Here is a 16,401-nt window from a genome sequence, read left to right as displayed (position 1 = left end):
AACCCTGCTAGTTAAGCCCCAGTGCTAGTGTGAAATGTTCCATCCAGGGCCCTCCTCATAGCGTATCAAACCAATGTCAGAGCAAGAATTCTCACCCCTGTGCTTACAGCTACTACCCCTGTCACTAAGCTAAACCAGGCAAGCGAAATTGGGACAAATACCTGATTGTATTCTTTTCCGTCCTCTCTCATTATGTCCTCCCCTTTTACTCCACAATCCCCTGGATGAACTCCTGCATTTCTCGATATCATAGTCACCTTCTACAAAAGATAACAAGCTTTATGTACACAACTTTCTTTTCATAAGTTATATTTTTGCAATTCAATTTTGTGGCTATGAAAATCTTACTTGCTAGGTACATGATAAATGGATTTTATAATAACTGTTCTTAGCTTTAATCCCCAACTCCCATTCCTCAAGAAGGCAGAAAATTAATGTTCCAGTTATTTATGGCTATGTAACAAACCACCCAGACACTTAGTGATTTAAAATAACAATCATCTTTTATTTTGCTCACAGATTTACAATTTGGGCAGGAAAGTCTCATCTCTGCTACAGACTGAATTAATTGTGGTAGCTCAACTAGGTCTGGAAGATGCACTGCCAACATGGCTTACTTACATGGCTGGCAAGGTGGCGCTCAGCTGAGGCTATTGGCCAGGTATCTTGGTACCTTAGATACCACAAGGTGTCTCGTGCCTTTCCACAAGGATTTTCCACAGTCGCTTCTACTTCACAGCACAGTAGCTATGTTTCGATTTAAAAAGTAAAAGAGAGTAAAAGCAATCAATCTTGTAAGTCCTGGGCTAGAAATTGGCTAAAAGTTATTTTGCTATATTCTGCAAGTCAAAGTTTTCACTGAGCCTCCTGAATCCAAAGGAGGAGGGGAAAGGGAAGAGGAATGCAGACGCCACCTCTTGATGGGTGAAGTACAAAAAAATCTATGTCCATCTCTAATCAATCATACTTAATTTAGTAATTTCAAGTTAAATTAAGCTGGGGCTTTTGCAGTTTATTACTCTTTAAAAACAAGTCAGATGGGCAGATCTTTTAACGATGGTAAAGAAGTCAGCAAATCCTGTCTCAAAAACAAAACTATAAAACTAAACAAAATTTTTAAGAACAATCACCTAAGAGCTCAGAACATCAAGCAAGATTAAAAACAAATTAAGAAGTATTTATTTATGGAAAACTGTAGACCATTAGCTAAGAAGAGTGGGAATCTGTTGGTACTATCCCATTTTGACAGCTCATGTGGTAGGATGGTGATACCAAGGCAGAGTTGGTTATCAAAACCAGCAACTTCACTGCTGGATGGGGCTGGGTTATTTTTGAACTGAGGCCAAAAAATCCATTTCTAGCTGGACTGTTAGTAAAAATGGTAAAATTGGTAGAAAATGAACAAAAAAAGCACACAGCCCTGCTATTCTGAGTTGTGATTACTCTTAATGGAAGATGGCAGAACCAAAGAGTAGCCTGGAATTTAACAAGGAGATCCTGGAAATAAGAGAACCATACATGGACAAGGTAATTTCTGCATACAACTCTAGCTAGGGTGACACATAAATGTGAAGAAACCCCCCAAAAAACCAATCTCACCACACATTCTTGGCTGATTTGGAGTCTGTGTGGACACACAGGAAAGACCCGAGAAAGCTTAAGCTCTTCATACATCCTTCATTGAAAGAAAGGTTGTGCATCTACGCGTGAAAGATTTGGGAGGGCCTAGTGAAAAGAAAAGCAAGAATAAACTAGAAAAATGTATAAGTTTTGAATACACTCAGCAACCTACACAAAGATCCATCAGTAAATGCTAAAAGCCCTTTTAAGTTCAGAAAATCGAAACAAACAAAAAGCAATAACAGTTCTCAAAGGGAAAAACAGAATCCAAAATTTCTTAAATGTATTACCCAAAATGTCTAATTTTAAACAAAGAAAAATGAGACATGCAAAGAAACAAGACCCATATGCAGGGGAAAAAATGTAGTTGAAAGAAATGAACTCTGAGTGAACCCAGATGTTGGATTTGGCAGAGTTGTCAAAACATCTATTATAAATATATTCAGAGGATTAAAGGAAGCCCTGTTTAAAGATTTAAAGGAAGATATAATGACAATAATTCTGCAATAATAAATTTCAATAAAAAAATCAAAATTATTTTTAAAAGAAACAGAATTGACATAAAATAAGAAAAAATCAGTAAACTTGATTATGGATGATTAGGAATTATCCACCCTGAAGAACACAGAAAGAAAAGATTGAAGAAAATTTAAAAGAGCCTCAGATACCTGAGGGACAACACTCAGCATACCAAATATTTGTAGTAGAATTCCCAGAAGGATAGCAGAGAGAGAAAAAGGGTAGAGAAAATACTTGAAGAAATAATGAACAGGGACTTCCTAAATTTTATTTAAAAATGTTAATACATAGATTCAAGAAGCTCAATGATGCCCAATTTTAAAAAGCACAAAGAGATCCACACCTAGACATATCATGATATTCAAACTGTTCAAACCCAAAGAAGGAAATAAAATATTAAAAGCAGCAGGAAAAAACAACTTATCACACACAGGAGACAATACATGATTAATAGATAACTGCTCATCAAGCAAGAAAAATAAATAAAGGGCATCCAAATAGGAAGAAAGGAAGTCAAACTATCCTTGTTTGCACATGGCATGATTCCATATCTAGAAAAGCCCATAGTCTCAGCCCAAAAGCTGCTTCAGTTGGGAACCAACTTCAGCAAAGTTTCAGGATACAAAATCAATGCACAAAAATCACTAGCATTCCTATACACCACCAACAGCCAAGCCAAGAGTGAAATCAGAAAGGCAATCCCATTCACAATTGCTATAAAAAGAATAAAATACCTAGGAAAACAGCTAATCAAGAAGGTGAAAGAGCTCCACAATGAGAATTACAAAGCAGTGCTCAAAGAAATCAGAGAAGACACAAATGAATAGAAAACATCCCATGCTCACAAATAGGAGGAATCAATGTCATTAAAATGGCTATACTGCCCAAAGTGATTTACACATTCAATGCTATTCCAATCAAACTACCAACAACATTATTCACAGAACTAGAAAAACTATTTTAAAATTCATTTGGAAGGAAAATAGAGCCCAAATACCTAAGGTAATCTTAAGCAAAAGGAACAAAGCTGGAGGCATCATATTACCTGACTTCAAACTATACTATGGGGCTACAGTAACAAAAACAGTATGGTACTGGTACAAAAACAGGCACATAGACCAGTGGAACAGAACAGAGAGCCCATACATAAGGCCGCACACCTACAACCATCTAATCTTCAACAAAGCTGACAAAAACAAGCAATGGGATACAAACTCCCTATTCAATAAATGGTGCTGTGATAACTGACTAGCCATATGCAGAAGATTGAAATCGGAACTCTTTCTTACACTGTATACAAAAATTAACTCAAGATGAATTAAAGATTTAAATGTAAAACCCCAAATTATAAACATCCTGCAAGGCAACCTAGGCAATATCATCCTGGACATAGGAATGGGCAAAGATTTCATGACAAAGACACCAAAAGCAATCACAACAAAAATTGACCAGTGGGATCTAATTAAACTTAAGAGCTTCTGTACCACAAAAGAAATTCTCAACAGAGTAAATAGACAACCTACAGAATGAGAGAAATTATTTGCAAACCATGCATCTGACAAATGTCTAATATCCAGCATCTACAAGAAACTTAAACAAATTTACAAGAGAAAAACAAACAACCTCATTAAAAAGTGGGCAAAGAACATGAACAGACACTTTTCAAAAGAAGACATGCATGTGACCAACAAGCATATTAAAAAAAAGCTTAATATCACTGATCATTAGAGAAATACAAATCGAAACCAAAATGAGATACCATCTCACACCAGTCAGAATGGCTATTATTAAAAAGTCAAAAAATAACAGATGCTGGAGAGGTTGCAAAGAAAAGGGAACACGTATACACTGTTGGTGGGAGTGTAAATTAGTGCAACCATTGTGGAAAGCAGTGTGGCAATTCCTCAAAGAGTTGAAAGCTGAACTATCTATTCCACCCAACAATCCCATTATAGCCAAAGGAGTATAACTCATTATACCATAAGGACATATGTGCACAAATGTTCATTGCAGCGCTATTCACAATAGGAAAGACATGGAATAAACCTAAATGCCCATCAATGACAAATTGGATAAAGAAAATATGCTACATATATACCATGGAATACTATGTAGCCATTAACAAAGAACAATATCATGTCTTTTATGGGAACATGGATGGAGCTGGTGGCTACTATCCTTAGCAAACTAACACAGGAAGAGGAAACCAAACAGTACATGTTCTCACTTATAAGTGAGTGCTAAATGATGAGAACTCATGAACACAAAAAGGAACAACAGACACCGGGTTGTAATTGAGGTCGGAAGGTGGGAGGAGAGAGAGGAGCAGAAAAAATAACTATTGGGTACTTGATTAATACCTAGGTGATTAAATAATTTGTACAACAAACCCCTATACCACGACTTTACCTACATAGCAAACCTTCACGTGTCCCCAAATGTAAAATAAAAGTTAAAATCATATGCAAACACACTGTACAAAATAATTGCTGTAATAAAAAATTGTCCTTGAATAATTTGGTGTCTACATAACATGCATTGAGGGTTACTTCCAGTGTCATAATATTACTTATTTAATGATAATATTTTTGGATAACGCTACTAAGACTGCATATAGAATATTTTTTAAATAATACTTTCTCATATTAAATTTCCAGTTGGCAAAAACGACAGCAAAAAAAGGATAACTGCTCAACAGAAACAACAGAAGCCAGAAAGTGGTAGAATGAAATATTCTACATACTGAAAGAAAATTACTGTCAACAAAGAATTTCCAGCAACTTCAAAAAGAAGGCAAAAAAATAACATTCTCACTTAAACAAAGGCTGAGAGAAATAAATGCTGTGAGACCTGTCTTACAAGATGCTAATAGAAGTATCTCTGGCTGAAAAGAAATGACACCAGATGGTAACTAGATTCCATAGGGAGAAATGAAGGCCAGAAATGGTAAAGATGTGAGGAAATATAAAAGAGTGCATAAAATATTTTCTCTTTTCTTCTTCAATTTTCTTTAAAGACATAATATTTTATCAAGCAATAATTATAATAGTTAACACTCTATTTGGGGTTTATAACATACTTACATATATCTGAAAATAGATGGTGAATAGAGCAATATTAGAGGAAATGTGCTATATGTAATGAAATTAAGTTGTTATATTTAATTGAAATTAAGCCACTTGGGTAGAACATGTTAAGTTAAAATTCATATTGTAATCTCTAGGGCAATTACCAAAAAATAACTCAAAAATATGTTTTAAAAATCAAAAGAAAAATTAAAATAGGATGCTAAGAATATTCGTCAACACAAAAGGTGGAACAGAGAAACAAAAATGACAAGAGACAAAGAAAACAAACAAGAGATAGACAAAACTCCAAACTGGTGAGTAAATATATTAAATATTAATGGTCTAAACACTCTAATCAAAAGGTAGAGATTATCAGATTGGATCAAAAAAGCATTATCCACATATGTCCCATTTACAAGAGAAACAGTTCAGATTCGAAGATACAGATAGATTGAATGTAAAAGAATAGCAAAATATATACTATGTAAACTTTACAGTTTAAGTATACTTATTAACGAGCTGGAATGGCAAAAATATATGCTTGAGAGAAGAAATATTACTACAGGTTTATCACCCCAATCTGAAAATATAAAATTTGAAATGCTCTAAAATTTAAAACATTTTGAGTGCCAACATGATGCCACAAGTGGAAAATTTTACACGTAAGTACTTAACATAACCTTTTTGTACAAAATTATCTTAAAATTACATGAAGTTACCTTCAGGCTATGTGTATAAGGTATATATGAAACACAAATAAATTTAAATGAATTTTGTATTGAGATTTGGGTCACATCCTCAAGATATCTCATTATACACGCAATTATTCCAAATCTGAAAAATCTGAAATCTGAAACAACTTCTGGTGCCATGCATTTCAAATAAGGAATAATCAATCTGCAGAAATAAAAAGGAACATTTCATAATAACAAAAGGGTCAATATATCAGGTACATACAGTAAGTCCTCAACATCATTGACAGGTTTTTGGAAACTATGACTTTGAGCAAAATGACATGTAACAAACCAATTTTTTTTCATCAATGTTACAAAGAAACAATGTTGAATAAAACAACATAATTTGGAGGACCTGCTGTACATAATTTCATTTAAAATTACAATTTCCAAGAACATATGGACAACTTTAAGTGAAGATTTATTGTACAATACTTATAAATGTATATGCACCTTAAAAGGAGCACCATAATACATGTAGCAAAACAAAACTGAAAAGACAAATAGATATTTCAACAATTGCTGTTAGAGACTTCAATATCTCCTTCTCAATAATCGGTATAACAACAACTTGGAAAATCATCATGGATGAAGACTTGAATAATATCAGTCAACTTGACTTAACTGATATTTACAAAACACTCCACCCAAAAACAGCAAAATAATCTTTCTTTTAAATACACGTAGAACATTCTCCAGGGTAGACCAAATACTATAGGACATAAAACGAGTCTTAATATGTTTAAAAGTATTACAAATCATTTAATGTATGAGTTACTATAAAAATGGAATACAATTAGGAAGTGACAACAAAAATTACATAGAAAAATCCCCAAATATTTGGAAATTAACAGAGAGTTAAAAGAAGAAATCACAAGGGAAATTAGAAAATATTTTGAACTGAATGAAAAAAAAAACAACATATTACAACATATCAAAAGTAACAAGATGGAGGTAAATCAGTGCTCAGAGAGAAATGTATAGCTTTAATTACCTATTTTAGAAAAGAAGAAATTATAACTCAATCGTTTATACTTCCTCTTTGAGAAACTAGAAAAAGAAGAACAAATTAAATACAAAAATAAGCAGAAGGGAGAGAATAATAAAAAGCAGAGCAGAAAGCAACAAAATAGAGAAAAACAATAGAGAAAACCGATGAAATCAAAAGTTGGTTCTTTTAAAAGATCATAATATTGTAAAATCTTTAGCTAGACTGGCCGAGAGAGAGACAGAAAGATAAACCACAAATCATCAAAATTGGGAATAAAAGAAGGGACACTGATACTGACTTTACAGAAATTGAAATATAAGAGACTATTATGAACAACTCAATACCAACAGATTAAACAACTTTGATAAAATGAACAATGCCATAGAAAGACATTAATCCCCAAAACTGACTAAAGAAGAAACAGATAATATACATGTACCCATAACAAGTAAGAAATAGAATTGGTAATTAAAAGTTTTTCCACAAAGAAAAGCCAAGACCCAGATGATTTCGACCATGAATTCTGTCAAATACCTAAAGAGAGTATATTATCAATGCTACACAAACACTTTTCAAAAATATGGAGGGATGAACACTTCACAACTCATTCTTTAAGCCAGAAATATCTGATAATGAAGCCAGAAAAAAAATCACAAGAAAGCAGCAGATAAATATCTTTCAAGAACATAGATGCAGAGAAATACCATGAGAAAATGTTAGCAAACCGGACCCAACAGCATATTAAAAGGATAGCTAGTAAGCACACGTAAAGATAGTCAACACTGTAAGCCATTATGAGAATGCAAATTAAAACCATAATGAGATATCACTATATACCTACTAGAATAGCTATAATTAATGTATCAAAGTTACTGTCAAGATCAAGTGTTAACAAACATATGGAGAAATTAGAAGCCTCATACATTGCAGGTAGAACATATAATAGCACAGACAATTGGAAAAACAGTCCAGCAATTTCTGAGAAAGTCAAGTATAAACATACTATTTCAATCAGCAATTCCACTCCTAGGTATCTATCCAAGAGAAATGAAAACGTATGTCCATGTTAGTAATTGTATATGCATGTTCTTAGCAATGCTATTCTTAATACACAGAAACTAGAAACAATCCAAATGTCCATCATCTGGTTAATGGATAAATGAAATGCATTATTATCTATATAATGAATACTATTCAGCAATAAAAATGAATTACTAGTACATTTACAATATGAATGGAACTAAGAAATTATGTTAATGGAAAAAATCCAGATGCAAAAGACTACATACTGTATCATTCCACTTAAATAAATTTTCTTTTATTTTTAAGAAAAGAGAATCTATAGGTAAACAGCTTAGTGATTGCCTGGAGAAGTTTAGAATAGGAATTGACTACAGTGAGGTACAAAATAACTTTTGGGGATGAAGAAAATGTTCTAAAACTAGATTGTGGGCATGGTTTCACACCTCAATAATTTACTAAATGTCATTGAATTGTACACTTATACAGGCATTTTTTGGCATGTAAATTTTATTTCAATAAAGCTGTCTCTAATAAAGCAAGTCAATTTAGTATTGTCCTTCTTTTGAACCTCTTACTTTCTTCCAGGTTAGATTATTCTTCCTCTAATAGCATCCCAACAATTTGGAGGGGATTTGGGTGACAGACCGTATGTAGCAATACTGTACTGGAATTCATTGAAATGTATCCGTATTCCATTAAAATCACTGTCAGCTGCCTTCCATATTTCCATTTGCTGAAATTCCTGTTCTCTCACAGGCCTTCTGTCCCGTGCTTCATACTGCCATCTTTGGAGAGCAACCCTTTAATCCACAATGCTCTTGTAGGTTTTTCCTGATGAACATTCTTCAATAAAGCATATGCACCCAAATTCTTATTTCAGACTTGGCTTCTAGGGAACCTGACCTCTTAGCCCTGACACCCTATGCAATATTCTGTTTACTAACTCTACTCTTCTGCTGTGTGCAGTGCATTTAAAATCTTGCTCCACACAGAGTTCGAGATGGTCATGCCTCTGCAATTTCTACCCTACTATTTAGCATGTCGTAATAGTGTGAAATAACTTTCTATAATGCTTTCTGTCTTCCCAAACATCACTCAAGGAATGAAACAAAGACTCACTCTATTCTCAATACTCCAAATCCCAGGAGTTGAAATGCCTGGGAGAGGGGTGCATTCTAATCTAAATACAGATGATCTTGTCTCTAATCCTGGATTAACCTCCAAAATCTCTTTACCTGGTCTGAGGAACCACATTTTCTTCCCCAATCTCTCTGTCTTTAAAAGCCAAGTGTATAGCATCTTGGCTGGACCCTTTCTCCATTGGAACACTAACGCTTTTGAACTAATGAGAATGAAGACAATCTGTGGCAATAAAGTGTGGGATTTCCTAAACAACCTGATTAATATCAAAATATCACCCTACTCTATATGATAGTATACATATATATATATAATTGATATACATATGCACAGTAACTAATATTTTGGGTCTCATCTTAACATTTTTAATTCTAAAAATTAACATCTAGTGACAGATTGGCAGAATTCCCATAATGCCTAGTGATTCCTTAGATGAATGCAGTTACTGATTGTCCAGTGTTGTCCCTGTTGACAATATTTGAATGCTAATATATTTCTACTTCCTAACACAAAGAAGTTTAACAAATTGTCATTATCATTATCTTTATTCCAGTACTTCTAAAAACTTTTGAGACTATCAGATACAATAATTTTTTAAGATAAGATAATGTAATGAAAACTGCAGAGGCTCTGAAGGCAGATAAAAACTTGAGTTTCAATTCTGGTTCTTCAATTTTTTGTGAATGACCAAAAAAGGAAAAAAAATGTGGCTCCCTTAAGTGTGAGTTATTCATGTAAATGAGGAGTTGTTTTGAAAATTATGTGATAAATGTATGTCACAACTCAATATAAAACATAAAGCACATCAAACATATTGGAGTAACTTTATTGGATACTTTGTAAGTAACCGCTGAGTTCATCAATGGGAGTGATATGGTTTGATTTTGTGTCCCCCGCCCAAATCTCATGTTGAATTGTAATTCTCAATGTTGGAGGAGGGACCTGGTGAGAGGTGTTTGGATCATGGGGTGGATTTTCCCCCTGCTCTTCTTGAAATAGTGAGTGAGTTCTCATAAGATGTGGTTGTTTCAAAGTGTGTAGCACTTCTCCCTTTGCTGTCTCACTCCTGCTTCACATGGTAAGATATGCTTGCTTCCCCTTTGCCTTCTGCCATGATTGTAAGTTTCCTGAGGCTTCCCAGTCACACCTCCTGTACAGCCTGTGGAACTGTGAGTCAATTAAACCTCTTTTCTTCATGAATTACCCAGTCTTGGGTAGTTATTTATAGCAGTATGAGAACAGACTAATGTAGAAAATTGGTATGAGAGAAGTGGAGCATTGCTATAAATACCTGGAAATGTAGAAGGAACATTGGAACTGAGTAATGGGAAGAGGTTGGAGCAGTTTGGAGGGAACAGAAGAAGAAAGGAAGATGAGGGAAAGTTTGGAACTTCCTAGACACTTGTTGAGTAGTTGTGACCAAAATACTGTTAGTGATATGGACAGTGAAGCCCAGGCTGAGATGTTGTCAGATAGAGATTAGCAACTTATTGGGAACTGAAATAAAGGTCACTGTTGCTGTGCTTTAGCAAAGAGACTGGCGGCATTGTGTCCCTGCTCTAGAGATCTGTGGAACTTTGAACTTGGGAGGGATGATTTAGGGTATCTGGTGGAAGAAAATTCTAAGCAGCAAAGTGTTCAAGAAGTGGCCTGGCTGCTTCTGAAAGCCTATAGTCATTTGAATAAACAAAGAAATGACTTGAAACTAAAACTTATATTTAAATGGGAAGCAAAGTATGAAGGTTTGGAAAATTTGCAGCCCAACCATGTGGTAAAAAAGAAAAACCCATTTTCTGGGGAGGAATTCAAGGCTGCAGAAATCTGCATAGTAAAAAAAAAAAGAGGTGAGTATTAATATCCAAGACAATGGGGAAAATACCTCCAGGGCATTTCAGAGACCTTCATGGCAACCCCTCCCATCCAGCCCTGGAGGTCTAGGAGGGGAAAATGGTTTCATAGGCCAGGCCCAGGGTCCCACTGTTCTGTGCAATCTTGGGACATGGTGCACTGCATCCACGCAGCTACAGCTGTGGCTAAAGGAGGCCAAGATACACCTTAAACCATAATGTCAGAGGGTGCAAGCCCCAACCCTTGGTGGCTTCCCTGTGATATTGGGTCTGCAGGTATGCAAAAGGCAAGAGTTGAGATTTGGGAGCCTCTACCTAGGTTTCAGAAGATGTATGGAAATGCCTGTATGTCCAAGCAGAAGTCTGCTGCACGGGTGGAGCCCTCATGGAGAACCTCTACTAGGGCAATGTGGAGAGAAAATGTGGGGTTGGAGTCCTGACACAGAGTCCCCACTGGGGCACTGCCTAGTGGAACTGTGAGAAGAGAGCCACTGTCCTCCAGATGCCAGAATGGTTGATCCACTGACAGCTTGCACTATGCTCCTGGAAAAGCCACAGGAACTCAACAGCCTATGAAAGCAGCCCCGGGGCTGTACCCTGCAGAGCCACAGGGGCAGAGCTGACCAATGCCTTGGGAGCCCACCACTTGTATCAGTGTGGCTTGGATGTTAGACATGGAGTCAAATATTATTTTGGAGCTTTAAGATTTAATGACTGCCCTGCTGGATTTTGGACTTGCAGGGGGCCCCTTTGTCTTGGCCAATTCCTCCCTTTTGGAATAGGAGCATTTACCCAGTGCCTGCACCCCCATAGTATCTTGCAGGTAACCAACTTGTTTTTTATTTTACATGTTCATAGGTGGAAGGGACTTGCCTTGTCTCAGATGAGACTTTGGACTTGGACTTTTGAGTTAATGATGAAATGAGCTAAAACTTGGTGACTGTTGGGAAGGCATGATTGTGTTGTGAAATGTGAGGAAGACATGAGATTTGGCAGAAGCCAAGTGTGGAATGATATGGTTTGGCTCTTTGTCCCCACCCAAATTTCATGTTGAATTGTATTCCTCAATGTTGGGGGAGGGTCCTGATGGGAATTGATTAGATTATGGGGGCAGATTTCCCCCTTACTGGTCTCATGATAGTGAGTGAGTTCTCGTGAGATCTGGTTGTTTGAAAGTGTTCTCACTCTCTCTCCTGCTCCACCATGGTAAGAAGTGCTTGTTTTCCCTTCACCTTCTGCCATGTTTAAGTTTCCTAAGGCCTTCTAGCCATGCTTCCTGTACAGCCTGTGGAACCATGAATCCATTAAACCTTTTTTCTTCATAAATTACCCAGTCTCAGGTAGTTCTTTATAGCAGTATGAGAATGGACTAATACAAGAAGGAATAAGGGCAAATTTCAAATCTGAAAGGGGAATGAGAAGAGTTTGATGAAAAAGTAGTACATATATCTGTGTGTATGTAAGGGGTTATTTCTAGTGAGAAAGATACTATGAGACAAAGAGAGAGAGAGGAGAGAGGCAGAGACACAGAGACAGAGAGAATGGGTGTAGTTTTATTGTCCCAACTTTATTCCAAAAGAGGAGGAGGAAAAGAAAGAAGTATGATGTCAAGAGAAAGCAATCAGGTACTTTGTTTATTTTTCTCTCATTTATTAATGCTTTCACATTTTCTGGTTGAACTTACTTATCAGAGAAAGTGAGAACCTGAAACACAAGTGGAAAAAGTCAGAGAGTGTAGAAGCTGAGTATAAAATATAAGACCTGATATGAAGAACACAAGTGCTAAGCATTGTGTTGCATGGAGGCCAGGTTCCATAGCAGAAAGGAGGAATGGTCTGGGTTCTGCCTGTGTCCTCTGCCAACTGCTGGGACCACCTGTTGCTAAGATATGATTCTAGCTCTAATGTTTGAGAAGAATGGAAGAAAGAAGTCAACTGAGGCCACGGACACATCAATTAACTGAACTCAGCTTCCATTTCCTTATCAGCAAAACAGCAGCAGGGCTGGCAGAATTGGAGATAATGTCTGTGGAGAGCCTAGCACATATTAGGTAATAAATGAATCATGTCTCTAATTATCCCAATGTGCAAAAGAAAACATTCTCTACCATGCCAGCTAAAATAAATGAGAAGACATATATAGGAAAAAAACAGTTTCAGCTTTCATAGGCCACTGTAGACATAATCTTTTTTATACCTTTATTATTGCTACTAAGTTTAAATCTTCTTGTGCTAAAAGGGCTTGCAAAGGATGAGAATGAAGGAGCATGAGGCTGTCCAAAATAATGGATATCTTCTGGTGCATGTACCAGAACCCACCAAGCTATGTGAGAAATTCCTAAAATAATAACCTGCATTCCCACTACTATGGAAAGGGAATATTTATTGTTGTCATTTCCTCAACTGTTATCATTATTGCAATTTTCTGAATTCCCTGCTAGACCAATTAATTCCTAAGAAGATTTAGCAGTGCAAGTTTCATGTCTGTACAACCCTACCTGGAGGAGTCACAAGCACTTGAAACTTAGCTCTTGTCCAAATTAAGCTCACGGCATTTTCCCACATGGCAGTTACCTGCCTGGCTGTTCTATCTTGTTTAGCTGCAACACCATTCACTTAATTTTCCAAGCTCAAAACCTCAGATTCATAGTTTACTCATCCATCTCTCTCTCTTTCCTCTCTTCTCAATGTTCTATTCTTATGTATTGCACCTTCTAAGAGTCTTTTTAATTCCTTTTCTTGAATCTCTGCCAGTTGCCGTTGCCTTATTTCAAGACTTGAATAAAGAAAAACTTCTAACAGTCTTTCTACTGCCAGTATTTAAGGAGGACATTTCAAGTTAATGACTATTGTTTCAAACAATCCTGTATTTAAATATTAAAAACTTGAATTTTAAAAACATGAGAGACTTTAGGATACTCTAATAACATAGAACACTCTCTATTTGAGGGTCATCTTAGGATGTCCTCCATTATATATTTTCTCATAAGTAATTAGTCCATTTTTCTACCACATCCCCTTTGACTTTGTTCTTATCTTTATTGCAACATTTATTACATTCCACTCTAAATATTTACTCTGGGTACTACTCTGTACACTCTAAAAGGAAATCATTATGATTTATTCTTCTATGCATCTGTTGAAACACCTAGGATGGTGCATAAACCATTAAAAGTCTACTATAAATGGCAACAGAAGATTTCACCTAATACAAAAGAAACAGATCTTAGAAAAATGGCAACCCAATAGCCCTAATATCAAGGAAATTGATCAATGTTCCTCTAATCAAAGTTCTGGGATTGAAGGCAATCTTTGATTGAAACAACCCCAAGGGATAAGCAGAGACTATACTTGCCAGAGTACACTAGAGGTCACCTGGTCTGAAAATGATATGAATGATACTTCTTTGTATGCATCCCCAAATAGAGCAAAATGTAATAATTATGAAAGATTCTACCTCTATAGGTACATTTAAAAGTTTCACTTTAGCAAAAGTGGAAAAAGGGAGAAATAATTTCTCCATCTTACTGTCAGTTTCAGAAGTTTGGAGGGAAGCTGGAAACAGATGCTGTGGGCACCCTGCCCATATACACTAGCCCTCACCCGATCAGTGCACACTGGCTGGACTTGCAGCTACCAGCACCTGCTTTCTTCGCCTGAGGACTTTTTCTGTAGCCAACCTTTTGCCCACCTGTGCAGCATTCTGGATATGTTTGAATATTAACTTCCCCTGGGAATAGGCTTTGACCAATTAATGCAAATAATTGGTATATAAAAACCCCACCAACCTTACCCCTTGGGTAGAACAACTCTAAAGTATTGCTCTAAACTAACTTTCAGAGCTTGCCCAGTGGGATCAAGCTCAAGTGGACCACATTGGTAGGTGCCTTGATAATGTATATTTTGTTGGCTGCTTTTCCTTCATTATTTCACTTCCCCATTCTCCTACCATTGTTTTCTTCTCTTCTCAAGTAAGTTACTTGCACATGAATCTATGTTTCAAGATTGATCTCTGAGACAACCCAAATCAAGACTCTAATCCTATCTCCACCAAAAAAAAGAACTGATTGATACATCAGAAACAGTAAAAACCCTAGGATAAATTACCCACTCAATTCAATTCAGCAAGCAATTATTGAGTGCCTACTGTGCCAGGAACTATGCAAAGATAAATAAGACATAAACTGATCTCTAAAAAGACCACTAATTCCAAAAGCAGACGACTACTGACTTTTTTAGTGCAGAAATAAGTATATGCAGAAATAACTCTTTATTATGCACAGAACGAGGAGCATCAAAACGTTGTCAGTGTGGAGATGTGAAGCCACAGAAGAGTTGCCAAAAGAAGAAATAGTTGATCTAGTTTTTCTAGGCAGATGTGGAAGGGGGAATACCAAAGATAGGAGACAGTATGCAATATGTGCAGAAGAGAATTGTGTGATCTCCTTCATCACAGGGATTAGGGGAAGACCTCAGAGAGACTGGACAATATAATGATTAAGAGCATGAAACTGAAACCATACTGTCTGGGTTCAAATTCTAGCTTTCCTACTTGTTGTCTGTGTGATCTTGGACAAATAAATTAATCTCCCTGTGGCTCAATTTGCTCATCTATAAAGTTAAGGTGTCTAGCTCCTATCTTTTGTTCTCATTAAACAACTTAATATGGCATGGATTAAAAGTTTAGTACAGTACCTACATTATAGAAAGTGCTAAATAAATGATAATTGTGATTTATTATCATGGCTGGTTAACTCACAGGAACAGAAATGGGAGATAAACTGAAAATTCCAAGTAGACAGGAGACAAATCATGTCGGCTTTTATATTCCATACTAAGGAACTCCTTCATCCTTCAGGTTAAGGGTCAGCAAACTACATAAAACCCACAGACATATCCAGCCCACCACCTGTTTTTATAAATAAAGTTTTATTGGAACATAGCTACACTCATTAATTTTTATATTGCCAGTGACTGTTTTCATGCTACTATGGCACAGTGGAATTTTTGTGGTCTATCTTATAGACCACAAAATCAAAAATATTTACTCTTGGACTTTTACAGAAAAAAAGTTTTCTAACGCTAGCTATAGAAGAAAGGAAATGGCATGCAAAGTGAAGAATGAGATGAATGGAGTCAAAAACTGCAGGGAGTTAGATGACCGTTCCATGTGTCAAGATTAAAGTTGAGGTTAATAAAGCCAGATTTCATAATTCTCAAAAGAGGAAGGGTTTGGTATATAGACAAAAAATATATTGAGAGTTGCTAAAGAAAGAGTAGAATAAAGTTTACAAGCTTGCATGCAACACAGCATATCTAATCTAAAGATAACTTTATTCCATAGTGTTCATTCATTTTAAGTTAGTTGTCAATATTTAAAATAGAGATATATCACCAATAAAACTTGAATTTCTGGCTTCTGTAGAAATATTGGAAGATGGACCGGGCATGGTGGCTCAA

The 16,401-nt window shown here is 36.0% G+C and overlaps 1 long non-coding RNA gene across 1 annotated transcript in view; it reads right to left on the bottom strand.

Moving 5' to 3' along the window:
• Positions 1-178: 178 nt before the first annotated feature.
• Positions 179-16,401, bottom strand: part of LOC129534217 (uncharacterized) — a 33,013-nt gene continuing 16,790 nt past the window's right edge. The window contains exons 2-3 of the long non-coding RNA XR_008680711.2: positions 622-747; positions 179-260 (exon numbers count right to left, since the gene is read on the bottom strand). This is a non-coding gene — a long non-coding RNA (uncharacterized lncRNA). The remainder of the gene's footprint in view (positions 261-621; positions 748-16,401) is intronic.

The sequence above is a fragment of the Gorilla gorilla genome, chromosome 5 (assembly GCF_029281585.2).
Source record: "Gorilla gorilla gorilla isolate KB3781 chromosome 5, NHGRI_mGorGor1-v2.1_pri, whole genome shotgun sequence".
Lineage (NCBI taxonomy): Eukaryota > Metazoa > Chordata > Mammalia > Primates > Hominidae > Gorilla > Gorilla gorilla.
Note: the sequence above shows the minus strand (reverse complement) of the source record. Positions and strands in the feature narration are given on the sequence as shown.